The sequence below is a fragment of the Malania oleifera genome, chromosome 13 (genome assembly GCF_029873635.1).
Source record: "Malania oleifera isolate guangnan ecotype guangnan chromosome 13, ASM2987363v1, whole genome shotgun sequence".
NCBI classification, from domain to species: domain Eukaryota; kingdom Viridiplantae; phylum Streptophyta; class Magnoliopsida; order Santalales; family Ximeniaceae; genus Malania; species Malania oleifera.
The window spans coordinates 2498551-2512060 of NC_080429.1; positions in this window are offsets into that span (position 1 = coordinate 2498551).

Sequence of the window (13510 nt, forward strand, 5' to 3'; positions counted from 1 at the left end):
AAATAATAGTTTAAATATTAATTTGAAGTATATGGAGCCTAGGGAAGGTTAGATGGGCATTATTTTTGGAGAAATAGATTAATTAATCTAGGAAAAATGTAAATTACAGGAGTTAAATTTCAGGCGTCAAGGGCATAGGATTTGGGTCCTAACGAGTCTCTCTTTAAGCCAGGTAAGGGGAATAAATTATAGCAGTGTTTTCAGAATTATTATTTGAATTAATATGTGAAAATGAGCATATGATATTTTGTCTGAAAATTATTATGATACAAATATCAGATAAACTGTGTGGCATTTGAGTGATTTTAAATTGTGGTATTTTGGAGTGTAAAATATAATGATGAGTAATTTCTAAGAAAATACTGAAATAAGAATTACTGATGTGATTAGTGAAAAATAATGTAATATGGTATTATTATGTGAGTAAAAAGGTTTTTCCTGGAAAATGAGATTTTGTGAATTACTGATATTGGAAAATAATGAAAAGTGGTATTTATTTGTGAGTGAAAATTATTTGCATGAGAAATAAGTTTGTACAAATTGTTGATATGAGTATTTTGGGAAAATGTGAAAAATACATGAAATATGATATATGATATTACGAGATGATGAAATGTGCACAGAAAATGATGAGAATATTTATATTGAACTGAATTGTGATATACTGGAATATAATTGATGAAATGCCAATACCGCATAATGATTGCGAGTATGTAGTGGTAAACCCTATTGGATAGTTATGATATTGAGTACGATACCGTTGCGAGTGGTGTTAGTGCAACCACACAAACTCTTGGAGCGTGTGGCGTAACAGTCGGCTGAGCCATTTTGTAGGGTTGTTGGGCCCCCTGAGTCCAGATCAGGGTATCAGGCCGGCCAATCATACTACATACGCGATATGTGATTTGATATTTGATCTAATCGGGTCGGCCAACCGCGGTTAGATCCAGCCTTCAGGCCGCACAACCTTGACCATGGGGGGAAGCATGGTGTGTATAGAAAGATTCTCAGGGTGGCCATGAGTTACAGACGCGATGTTGGTATTTGATACCGATGATACTCATGAGCCGGAAAGTAAAGTGGAAATGAAAAGTGAAAGAATGATAAAATTGGCTAAAATGAGAAATGAAAGAAAGAATGGAAATTGAGAAATAAAGAATGATAAAATTGAGAAATGGAACCGCGTGAGTTAATAATATAAATAATTGAGGCGAAGTGAAACTCTCCGCTTGAGGGCTTACTGAGTAAGGTGAGTGCCTTGATAGGTATTAGATGTGGCCATACCCGGCTGCATAATGTGTTAGGGCAGAGGGAAGTTACCTATATGGGTGGGTAATCTTCCCTATTCTCAGGAGTTTCGCAGGTAAATATGTATTGGAAATCATTGAATTTGATAAATAATTTTAAAGCATATAAAAGTAAAGCTTGTGTTGTATATCTATACGATTATGAGAATGTGTATATCAATGTATTTTCTCAGATGAAATGGAGATTTGAAAAGTAAAGTGTATTATAATTTTACTCATATGGTCACACACTGTAAATAATTTATTCATTCTTACTGAGTTGTGTCTCACCCAATTTATCAAAATTTTTTAGCGAACAGAGACCAACCGGGTAATAGAGCTTCGTGATAGTAGGGAGCGGGAACCCTGGTACACAGGGTGGGTTTTTGGACTAGGGGAGATGTAATTCCCCTAGAGTTGAGTAGTTCTTTTTAGTGTGGGAAGGTAGTGTGAATATTTGTATGTATGTTGATGCTCTTGGTATTGTATTCAGACTGATATGTGTATATTGTCTTCCACTGTTAAGTTGTATAATAAAATAACTTTTTACCCAGTACCCAATGGGGGTCGGGTCGTATAAATGATAGTAGGATTGTTGACGTGGCCGATTTGTGGATTTATGACGTAATTATTTATTATTATTGAAAAAAAAATTGTACGAAAATTGGGGCATCACAAGTTGAATGACTTACCTTAGCCTCTTCCTCGCCCCCCTTCTTATAGGAGTTAGAGTTGACCCTTTGGCTGATCTGCCTTTATTGCGCGAGGCTTGAATTGCTCCCGGGTCATAAAGTGTTTGCACGCATTGTAACGTCCCTTAATTTCTTAACATAAAATGTAATATATAAGATAAAATGGTCAACCCGAACCCGTAGGTAACGGGGACACCTATCAATCACAGCGGAAGCCTAAGCAGTAGTAAAATAAAATCTCAAACGTTCAACCATGAAACATAATACCAGAGTTATTTACATTCCCAAAATACTGTATTTATTTACAATCTTTCAAAAGTCAAAAATGACATTAGGACCTTACAACAAAAATCTCCTAGTCCAAGTTCAACGCTTACCCTTCTAGTAGGGAAGCTCCACTCACTCAATGGCGTCCTTGACCCGCCGGTTTCTTTGGATTTCCTAAAAAATGTGTTAATGTTGGGGGTGAGACACTTCTCAGTAAGGGAAAATAAACTAAATACAGCTGTGTGGTAACATGAACATTTAAAGTGCTTATATATATATACAGTACATTTCTAACTCTAGAAATAATCATAATATCATACTGGACAATCATGTGCTTTCATAATTGCTAGTAAATCATAACATACATAAGCATCTGTTATAACTGTAATATTGAAAATCTACCCAGGATGAATAGCTAGCAATGTCATGTATTACTCCCCGTGACAGGTTGTGCAGCCCGAAGGCGGGACTCGACAATGGCTAGCCGACCACTGCCGAATCAAACATGTCTGTAAGTACGATGAGCCCGCCACACCCTGGTCCGGACTGTCAGGTGGACGTCCACACTCTACTAAAAGCCACATCGACTATCCATCTCCCATCCCCTTGTGAGATGGTTAGCACTAATCTGACGTAGATATCTGATCTACAACATAGTTACGGTACCGAGCCCCAAACTGAACTAAACTAACATCCTAGTTGTAATAACATATAATACATGAACATACATAACATCATCACAGCCTCGTGCCGAAAACATAGATATGGCGTTGTGCCGAAGTCATAAATACATGGCCTCGCGCCAAAATCGTAAATACAGCCTCGTGCCAATAATATAAATACATGGCCTCGCGCCAATAACATAATTACGTTTCAGGTATTTACATTCTGAAAATAACTCATTTTTCATATATTCGTCAAACTCAGTATAACATAACTCGTCTTTTCAACACCTGGAAATATGCTTGCTCGTAAAATCAATCGTATCTTGATTCACTACACAAAATAATGTTCATGCCACACATATGTCGTTTAAAGTCATGCTTCATATTCTAAAAATCATCATTTCTAGCATCTCGTACACACATATATATTTTAATCATAATAGCAGTATTTTCCAAACATACATTTCATCTATAATTTACAAGTATAACATTTGCTTTTCTGGAAATAAATTTACTCATAATCAATAATAAATTGCGTGGAAAATAACTGTTTTAGTTTATTTCCTTACCTGACTACTGAGATAGCCCCCAAAATATCCTAGGCTAACCCCCGTATGACTTCCTGATCAATACCCTGAAACTCAAAACTCCCAGTATTAAACATCAGTATTTTCATGCGTACATCAATTTCTATAACTACCATAAAGTTTAATTTGGCTTAAAAAAACCTTACCTCAACTCTGGGATGATTTCCAACTTCGTTTCCCCAACGATTTGCTCGGGAAAACTTGTAGGGAACTTCGCCAAGAGCGTCGTGGTTGCCTCAGATCTTCGATCCAGCGTAAAACTAGCCCAAAATCGAAGAGAGAGAGTGAGAGGGCCGAAGAGGAGAGAGTGAGTGAAGAGGAAGCTTGCAAATGAATAAAAATCGAATTTTTCATATATATAGACAGCAGAATTCGTCAACGAGCCCAATCTTCTTCGACAAGTTCTTCATAAATTTCGTCGACGAGACCTTGTATTCGTCGACGAAATTCAGGCTGCCTTAGGACCCCTCTCGGTATTTTCTCGTCGACGAAGCCCTGTGTTCGTCGATGAAATTCTTAAAGCCTTCGTCGACAAAACCCTGTGTTCGTCAACGAAGCTTGGCAGCTTCCTTCTTTATTTTTGTTTCCATTCCCCTTTCTTTTATCATTTAAATTCCATTTTAAATTCGGGTTGTTACATCCTCCCCTCCTTTTAAAAATTTCGTCCTCGAAATTTATTATTCACATAATTTATCATCCCTTAGGCAAAATGGTCTACTTATTTTATTAGTTATCCTCACTTGTGGCAGAGGAATACCGTGGTTACAACTTAAGTCTTGGGAGATTACATATACCAAAAGAAAACTTCTCCCAAAACTAAAATTCTGCACTACTAAAACCATACATGTACCTGTCAAGAAATATTACATATTTACTCACATTTCTAATTACATTTAAACTTCTTAAAATAATTGTGGATATTTCTCTTTTATCTGCTCCTCGGACTCCCAAGAAGCTTCTTCTACTGCATGATTCCTCCAAAAAACTTTTACCTGAGGAATCTTCTTGTTGCGTAGCTTCTGCACTTTTCTATTCAGAATCTGTACTGGTACCTCCTCATACCCCCAGTGAATCACTAAACTCTAACTCATCATAACTGATGATATGAGAAGGATCTGGTACGTATTTCCTCAACATAGAAATATGGAATACGTCGTGTATTCTGGATAATGAAGGCGGTAAAGCTAGCCTATAGGTCACTGGACCGACTTTCTCTAAAATCTCAAATGGACCGATGAACCTAGGGCTAAGTTTACCCTTCCTACCAAATCTCATAACTCCTTTCAATGGAGCTATCTTCAAAAACACATGGTCACCCACATCAAACTCTAAATTCCTGCGGCGATGGTCGGCATAACTCTTTTGTTGGCTCTGAGCTGCACTAATTGTTTCCATGATAAGCCGAACCTTATCATATGCCTGCTGTACCAACTCTAGACCCACAACAAGCCGCTCGCCCACTTCGTCCCAAAACAAAGGAGATCAACATCTCCTACTGTATAGTGCCTCAAATGGTGCCATGCCAATACTGGACTGGTAACTGTTATTATAAGCGAACTCTACCAGTGGTATAAACTGAGTCCAGTTACCCCCAAAATCTAAAACACATGCTCAAATCATATCTTCTAATATCTGTATCGTCCTCTCAGTCTGTCCGTAGGACTGAGGATGGAATGCCGTACTAAATGATAACTGAGACCCCAAAGCCTCCTGCAAGCTCCTCCAAAATCGTGATGTAAAACGCGGGTCTCGATCTGACACAATCGATACTAGCACCCCATGAGAACGAACTATCTCCTGAATGTAAATCTCCGCTAAACGGTTGAGGGAGTAGCTGATCTTGATAGGAATAAAGTGGGCAGTCTTCGTCAAACGATCAACAATCACCCAGATGACATTTTGGCCATGTAATGCCGTCGGTAATCCTGACGCAAAATCCATCGATATGTGATCCCACTTCCACTCTGGGATAAATAACGGCTGCAACTGCCCCGTCGACCTCTGGTGCTTAGCCTTTACCTGCTGGCACGTCAAACACTAGGCTACATACTCTGCAATCTCTCTTTTCATACCACTCCACCAATACAACTTACGCAGATCTCTGTACATTTTCGTACTACCGGGATGAACTGTATACAAAGACCTATGAGCCTCCTCTAGAATGGTCTTCCTGATCTCAGTATCGGCAGGAACACATAATCTGGAACGAAACCGCAAGGCTCTGTCATCTGCAATACTGAATTCCTCCCCCTGCACACTCTGTACTCTGTCTATCACCTCTACTAATTCTGGATCCTCCTTCTAAGCAGCTTTAATTCTTTCCTGCAGAGTAGGCTGTACTACCAGGCTTGCGATACATACTGGGGTATTACTCTCCATCAACTCTATACCGAGTCTCTCCAGACCCATCATGATCGAACGCTGGATCTCCATAGCTACCAACACTGATACTCCAGACTTCCTGCTCAGTGCATCAGCTACCACGTTTGCTTTCCCTGGGTGGTAACTAATAGTACAGTCAAAATATTTAATTAACTCTAATCACCTTCTCTGTCTCATATTTAGTTCCTTCTGCGTGAAGAAATACTTTAAACTCTTGTAGTCGGAGAAGATCTCACACTGCTCGCCGTACAGGTAATACCTCCAAATTTTTAGTGCGTGTACTACTGCAGCCAGCTCAAGATCATGGGTAGGGTAGTTCTTTTTGTATTCTTTCAACTGTCTAGACGCATACGCTACTACCCTGCCATGCTGCATCAACACACAGCCAAGCCCCTTTAAGGACGCATCACTGTAGATAGTATACCCCTTACCCCCAAATGGGATGATCAATCCCAGCACTGTGACTAATCTCCGCTTCAGCTCCTGAAAACTCTGCTCATAGCTGTCGTCCCACTCAAATCTAGCATTCTTCTTCATTAATCGTGTCAGAGGCCCTGATAAAGCTGAGAACCCCTCAACAAAACGACGATAATAACCTGCTAAACCCAAGAAACTCCTAATCTCCTAGACGTTCCTCAGTCTAGCCCAGTTCACCATCGCCTCGATCTTATTGGGATCTACAGAAATTCCATCTCCTGAGATGACGTGCCCCAAAAATACAACTTTCTCAAGCCAGAACTCACATTTACTGAATTTTGCATACAACTTCTTCTCTCTAAGCATCTGCAAAACCTGCCTCAAATGTATCTCATGCTCCTCATAGCTCCTCAAATAGACCAGTACATCATCAATAAAAACAACTATGAACTGGTCTAGGTATTGGTGGAAGACTCTGTTCATCAAGTCCATAAATATAGCAGGAGCATTTGTCAGACCAAACGGCATAACAAGAAACTCGTAATGCCCATACCTGGTCCTGAAAGTCGTCTTCGATACATCTTCCGCTCTCACCTTTACCTGATGGTAACCTGATCTAAGATCGATCTTCGAATACACTCGTGTACCCTGAAGCTGATCGAACAAATCATCGATACGGGATAAAGGATACTTATTCTTGATGGTCACTTTATTAATTTCTCTGTAATCTATGCACATCCTCATAAACCCGTCCTTCTTCTTTACAAATAGAACTGGAGCTCCCCACGGTGATACACTAGGCCGTATGAAGCCTTTATCTAGCAAATCCTGCAACTGATCTTTCAGTTCTGCAAATTCTACCGGCACCATTCAGTACGGTGCTTTAGAGAAGGACGCTGTACCTGGAAGTAGATCAATAGAAAAATCTACTTCACGATCAAGCGGCAAACCTGGCAATTCATCTGGAAACGCGTCTGTAAATTCTTTCACCACAGGCGTGTTTATAAGTTTCAAATTCATTTTTCAGACATTTCTTTCACAAAAGCCATAAATCTCAGACAGCCATGTTGAAGCAGTCTCCTCGCCTGAACAGCTGAGACCATCTAAGGTAAGGATTGCACTCGTGACCCTGTGAATCTAAATTCTGGTTTCCCTGGAGGTCTGAATATCACTTCTCTAGCACGACAATCAATAATAGCAGAATTAGCCGCTAGCAAAGCCATGCCAAAAATAACATCAAACCCGTGCATATCTAATATCACTAAGTCAGCAGATAAAGTCTTCCCCTGGACATCAACTGGACAACCACAAAGTACCTTACTACATCTTACCACTGACCTGGTCGGTGTAACCACTAATAACTCAACATCTAATGATTGCATTTCTGCCTCATATAATTTTACACACTCCAAGGACACAAAAGAATGTGTGGCACTAGAATCAAAAAGTGCAATAACTTTAAACGAAAACATACTAACAGTACCTGTCACCACGTCGTCGGCTGCCTCAGCGTCGCCCGGCGTCAAGGCAAAAACTCTGGCTGGGGCCGTATTCTTCTGCTGGCCTCCTCGTGGTGCTTGGTAACCTCCTCGTGCAGGTCTAGGAGTAGGAGCAGTACCAGTCTGTGTTGGACACTCCCTCATCATATGCCTTGACTCTCCGCACTTGTAGCAGACACCTTCCCCGGCACGACACTCTCCCAGGTGCCTCTTCCCATAAGATGGACAAGCTGGAGATGGCTGCACACCTTGGAAACTGCAATTCCCGATCTCCTATCCCTATGATAGCCACCTCTCTTCCATGCAGCACGACGGACTCCCTGCTGGGAACCAGAAGGTGTAGACCTCTTCTTCTGCCTCTGCTCCTCAGCCTCCAATCACTCACCAACCTCGACTATAGTGGCTCTATCCACTAGCTCAGCAAAATCCTGCAACTTTAGAATCGATACCTACTTATATATTTCTCTCCTCAAGCCTCTTTCAAACTGTCGTACCTTCTTCGCCTCATCTGGAATGATGTACGGAGCGAAGCGAGATAGTTCAATGAACCTTACCGCATACTGCTGTACTGACAGCTGTCTCTGCTTCAGATTTAGGAACTTTGAAATCTTAGCCTCTCTGGAAGAGGCTGGAAAATACCTGTCGAAGAATATCTCTTTAAATCACTCTCATGTCATCTCTACAGGTATGGTCCTCTGCTGCTCTAACAATCTCACTGCTGACCACCATCTCTCAGCCTCTCCAGTCAGTCTGTAGGTGGCAAACAGCACCTTCTGCTCCTCTGAACACTACAGTACTGAAATTATTTTCTCTATCTCCTACATCTAGTTTTCAGCAACTGCAGGATCTGTCCTTCCTGAGAAAGCTGGAGGACTCATCTTAATAAACTTCTCTATCGAGCTACCGTGGCCTATAGACGGACCACCCTGTTCCTTCGAACTCCTGGCAATTTCTGCTATAACCTGCTGTGCTACGCTGCGTAAGACTGCATCTGAATCACTACCCGCAGTACTTGAGAGTCCAGCACCCTCACTCCCATTGGCGTGGGCACTATTGCCACCAAGGTCCATCCTGAAAAACATGTAACTTAACTCAAACTTCCTTCTTTATACGTATCACTCAACGTATATCGTATATTCTCCTAATTAACTCATCTATCTTAATCTCAGTTCAAGATTCAATCTTGTAACCTAGATACCCAACTCGACGATAGTTTATAATGAATTTCCAGAAGTCGTCACCTCAGCAAAATCACACAAACCACCACGGAAGTCCTGCATCTAGACTACAAAACTAAACCTCATATTCCCTTATCTTATACTCTGGTATTATTATTGCTGCACTCTAGAGTCTACAGAACCTAGTATCCTAGGTTCTGATACCAAATGTAATGTCCCTCAATTTCTTAACATCAAATGTAATATATAAGATAAAATGGTCAACCTGAACTCGTGGGTAACGGGGACACCTGTCAATCATAGCGGAAGCCTAAGCAGTAGTAAAATAAAATCTCAAACATTCAACCATGAAACATAATACTAGAGTTATTTACATTCCCAAAATACTGTATTTATTTACAATGTTTCAAAAGTCAAAAATGACACTAAGACCTTACAACAAAAATCTCCTAGTCCTAGTTCAACGCTTACCCTTCTAGTAAGGAGGCTCCACTCACTCAACGGCGGCCTTGACCCGTCGGTTTCTTTGGATTTCCTGAAAAATGTGTTAATGTTGGGGGTGAGACACTTCTCAGTAAGACAAAATAAACTAAATACAGCTGTGTGGCAACGTGAACATTTAAAGTGCTTATATATATATATACAGTACATTTCATAACTCTGGAAATAATCATAATATCATACTGGATAATCATGTACTTTCATAATTGCTAGTAAATCATAACATACATAAGCATCTGTTATAACTGTAATACTGAAAATCTACCCAGGATGAATAGCTAGCAATGTCATGTATTACCCCCCGTGACGGGTTGTGCAACCCGAAGGCGGGACCCGATAATGGCTAGCTGACCACTACCGAATCAAATATGTCTGTAAGTACGATGGGCCCACCACACCCTGGTCCGGACTGTCAGGTGGACGTCCACACTCTACTGAAAGCCACATCGACTATCCATCTCCCATCCCCTTGTGGGATGGTTAGCACTAATCTGACGTGGATATCTGATCTACAATATAGCTACGGTACCGAGCCTTGAACTAAACTAAACTAACATCCTGATTGTAATAACATATAATACACGAACATACATAACATCATCACGGCCTCGGCACATATGGCCTCGTGCCGAAGTCAAAAATACATGATCTCACGTCAAAATCGTAAATACGACCTCGTGCTAATAATATAAATACATGGCCTCGCACCAATAACAAAATTACGTTTCAGGTATTTACATTCTGAAAATAACTCATTTTTCATATATTCGTCAAACTCAGTATAACATAACTCGTCTTTTCAACACCTGGAAATATGCTTACTCATAAAATCACTCGTATCTTGATTCACTGCATATAAAATAATGTTCATGCCACACATATGCCGTTTAAAGTCATGCTTCATATTCTAAAAATCATCGTTTCTGGCATCTCGTACATACATATATTGTCACGCCCCGAACCCTGAAATGGGACTTTGGGGTAAATTTAAGTAACCTAACCTGCATCTGTATCAATTAAAACATTAAATGATACCACATACAAAGAGGGTCTGACCCCGTGGTGAACGGATGCCCTATATACATACATACACATGTCCATACTCATCAAAATATACAGCGGAATACGGTCTTTCTTTACATCAAATTGTACCATACCAGAATCTATACCATACAGGGTTAAACATACCTACAAATACTATACATACCACAGGTGTCTACAAAATCCATCAGGACAACCTGGTTACAAAATTCGTACCTATCAAGTACTAACAGTAGCTAAACACACCCCCTGCTTTCGGATGTTAGGATGCGAGTTTCAGCTACCCGAAGGACCTAAAAAATATTTGTATATATTCGAGGTGAGACACCTCTTAGTAAGGGAGAAAACAGGTTATATCAGTGTGTGGCATATTAGTGTCATTTTCATACTTCATAACACATACATACGATACAGTTTCAAACACATACGTACAGTTTCAAAACAAGTTCCATACATTCCCATACAATTTCATATAGTTCCAATATTTCCACAAAACCATTCCAATTCATACGATACTCAAATACATACATACATACATATGGTCAGTGTTGTCACACTACTCACAACTGCACAAGTCACCTAGTCTCACAGCGGTTACGTTCCAACACATTAAACTATGAAGGTTTTCGACTCAGGCCCAATAGTGAATCCATTGCTACACATGCAACTACACAAGGTCACCTGGTCTAACCCCGATTACTTTACCATGTGCAAACTACGTTGCGTCAACCTAGGCCCACTGTGGTCCGTTGCTACATTCGGTGACCAACCGAATCATACTGGTGATATTTCGCACCCCGGATATAGAGCCGGCCACTCTTGCCCACGGTATTTAGCCGTTATAGGGCATAGCGTACGGTAGTTAGCCGCCCTTAGCTGTTACGGCGTACGGTAGTTAGCCGCCCCTAGCTGTTATGGCGTACGGTAGTTAGCCGTCCCTAACTGTTACGACGTACGGTAGTTAGCCGCCCCTAGCCGTTTTTCACAAAACCTGGAATCACTTTGGAACTCACGTCCCTATACATTTCAGTGTACGGTAATAAGCCGCCACATAGCTGTTTTTCATAAATATCTGGAACAACATACAAACATACACACATACCACACTTATTTGGTTTATGGCAAATTATATCGTTTACAATTTTAAGTATACAGTTTATGCAAATATGAATTACGGTCACCTCAATAATACATTTTAAGTAACATAAACAGTTTTCCAATCAAATAAAAGATGATACCCGAAATCCCCAAATTTTCCCGAAAATTATAACCCGACAATCCCGTATTTTCACCCGATAGATTTCCCCAAATAAGTAGTCAAAACATACATACGATCGTAGCCTATAGGCCTACCGATCCTGATTTCGAAAATGAACTGATATAAAAAGAATCCCCTTACCTCAACCCGAAACCAAACCACGAACTTTACGGCCCTCAAAACTACGAACCAAGACTCCGAAATCTACAAACCACAATACTAAACATGCTTACGATCCATACTACTACACATATACCGAATCATAAATGAAAACCGAGCCTTACCTCGATTTTGGCCCGAAACCCAAAATTGCTCGAACCGAGATTCCGATCCACAGAAGTTGTAGAGAATCCATCCACAATCCTCATGGTACCCTCAGATTTCTGATTCTATCAACGACCGGCGAGGAAATCTAGAGAGAGAGAGTAGAGAGAGTTTAGAGAGAGAGAAAGAGAAGCTTAGTGAAGAAGAAAACCCAAATATCTCCTTTTTAAGCCTTTGACTCGCCCGATTTTCGTCTACGAAAAGTACCTTTGTCGATGAAAAATCAAGAATTTCATCGCGGATGTCGGCAGCCTCGTCGACGAAGTCTAATATTTAGAATTTTCCAGACCTCTCGGCTTCTCTTCGTTGACGAACCTCTGAATTTCGTCGACGAAAAGTCTACTGCCTTCGTCGACGAAATCTGGCTTCGTCAACGAAATCTGCAAAAATCCCTTTATATTTTTTGGGTTCTTACATATATATATTTTAATCATAATAGTAGTATTTTCCAAACTTACATTTCATCTATAAGTTACAAGTATAACATTTGCTTTTCTGGAAATAAATTTTCTCATAATCAATAATAAATTACGTGGAAAATAACTGCTTTAGTTTATTCCCTTACCTGGCTACTGAGATAGCCCCCAAAATATCTTAGGCTAACCCCGTATGACTTCCTAATCAATACCCTGAAACTCAAAACTCCCAGTATTAAACATCAGTATTTTCATGCGTACATCAATTTCTATAACTACCATAAAGTCTAATTTGGCTTAAAAAAGTCTTACCTCAACTCTGGGATGATTTCCAACTTTATTTCCCCAACGATCCGCTCCGGCAAACTTGTAGGGAACTTCGCCAGGAGCGTCGTGGTTGCCTCAGATCTTCAATACGACGTAAAACTAGCCCAAAATCGAAGAGAGAGAGAGAGTGAGAGGGCCGAAAAGGAGAGAGAGAGAGAGAGTGAAGAGGAAGCTTGCAAATGAATAAAAATAGGATTTTTCATATATATAGACAGTAGAATTCGTCGACGAGCCCGATCTTCATCGACGAGTTCTTCATAAATTTCGTCGACGAAACCTTGTATTCGTCGACGAAATTCAAGCTGCCTCAGAACCCTTCTCGGTATTTTCTCGTCGACGAAGCCCTGTGTTCATCGACGAAATTCTTAAAGCCTTCGTCGACGAAACCTTGTGTTCGTCGACGAAACTTGGCAGCTTCCTTCTTTATTTTTGTTTCCATTCCCTTTTCTTTTATCATTTAAATTCCATTTTAAATTCGGGTCGTTACACGCATCACTCGGCCATTTAAGCCGCTGGCGTGGATCTCTCCTCCTCTTTATTGAGTTGGAGTTGATTGCTCTCGTCAGATTGTTTGACTTCCACCAGAGGGGGGGGGGACTATAGGCTAAGTGTTGTCTTGCTCTCATTGGCTAGTTTATTTTGGGCATATCACCTTCATATAAATCAAATT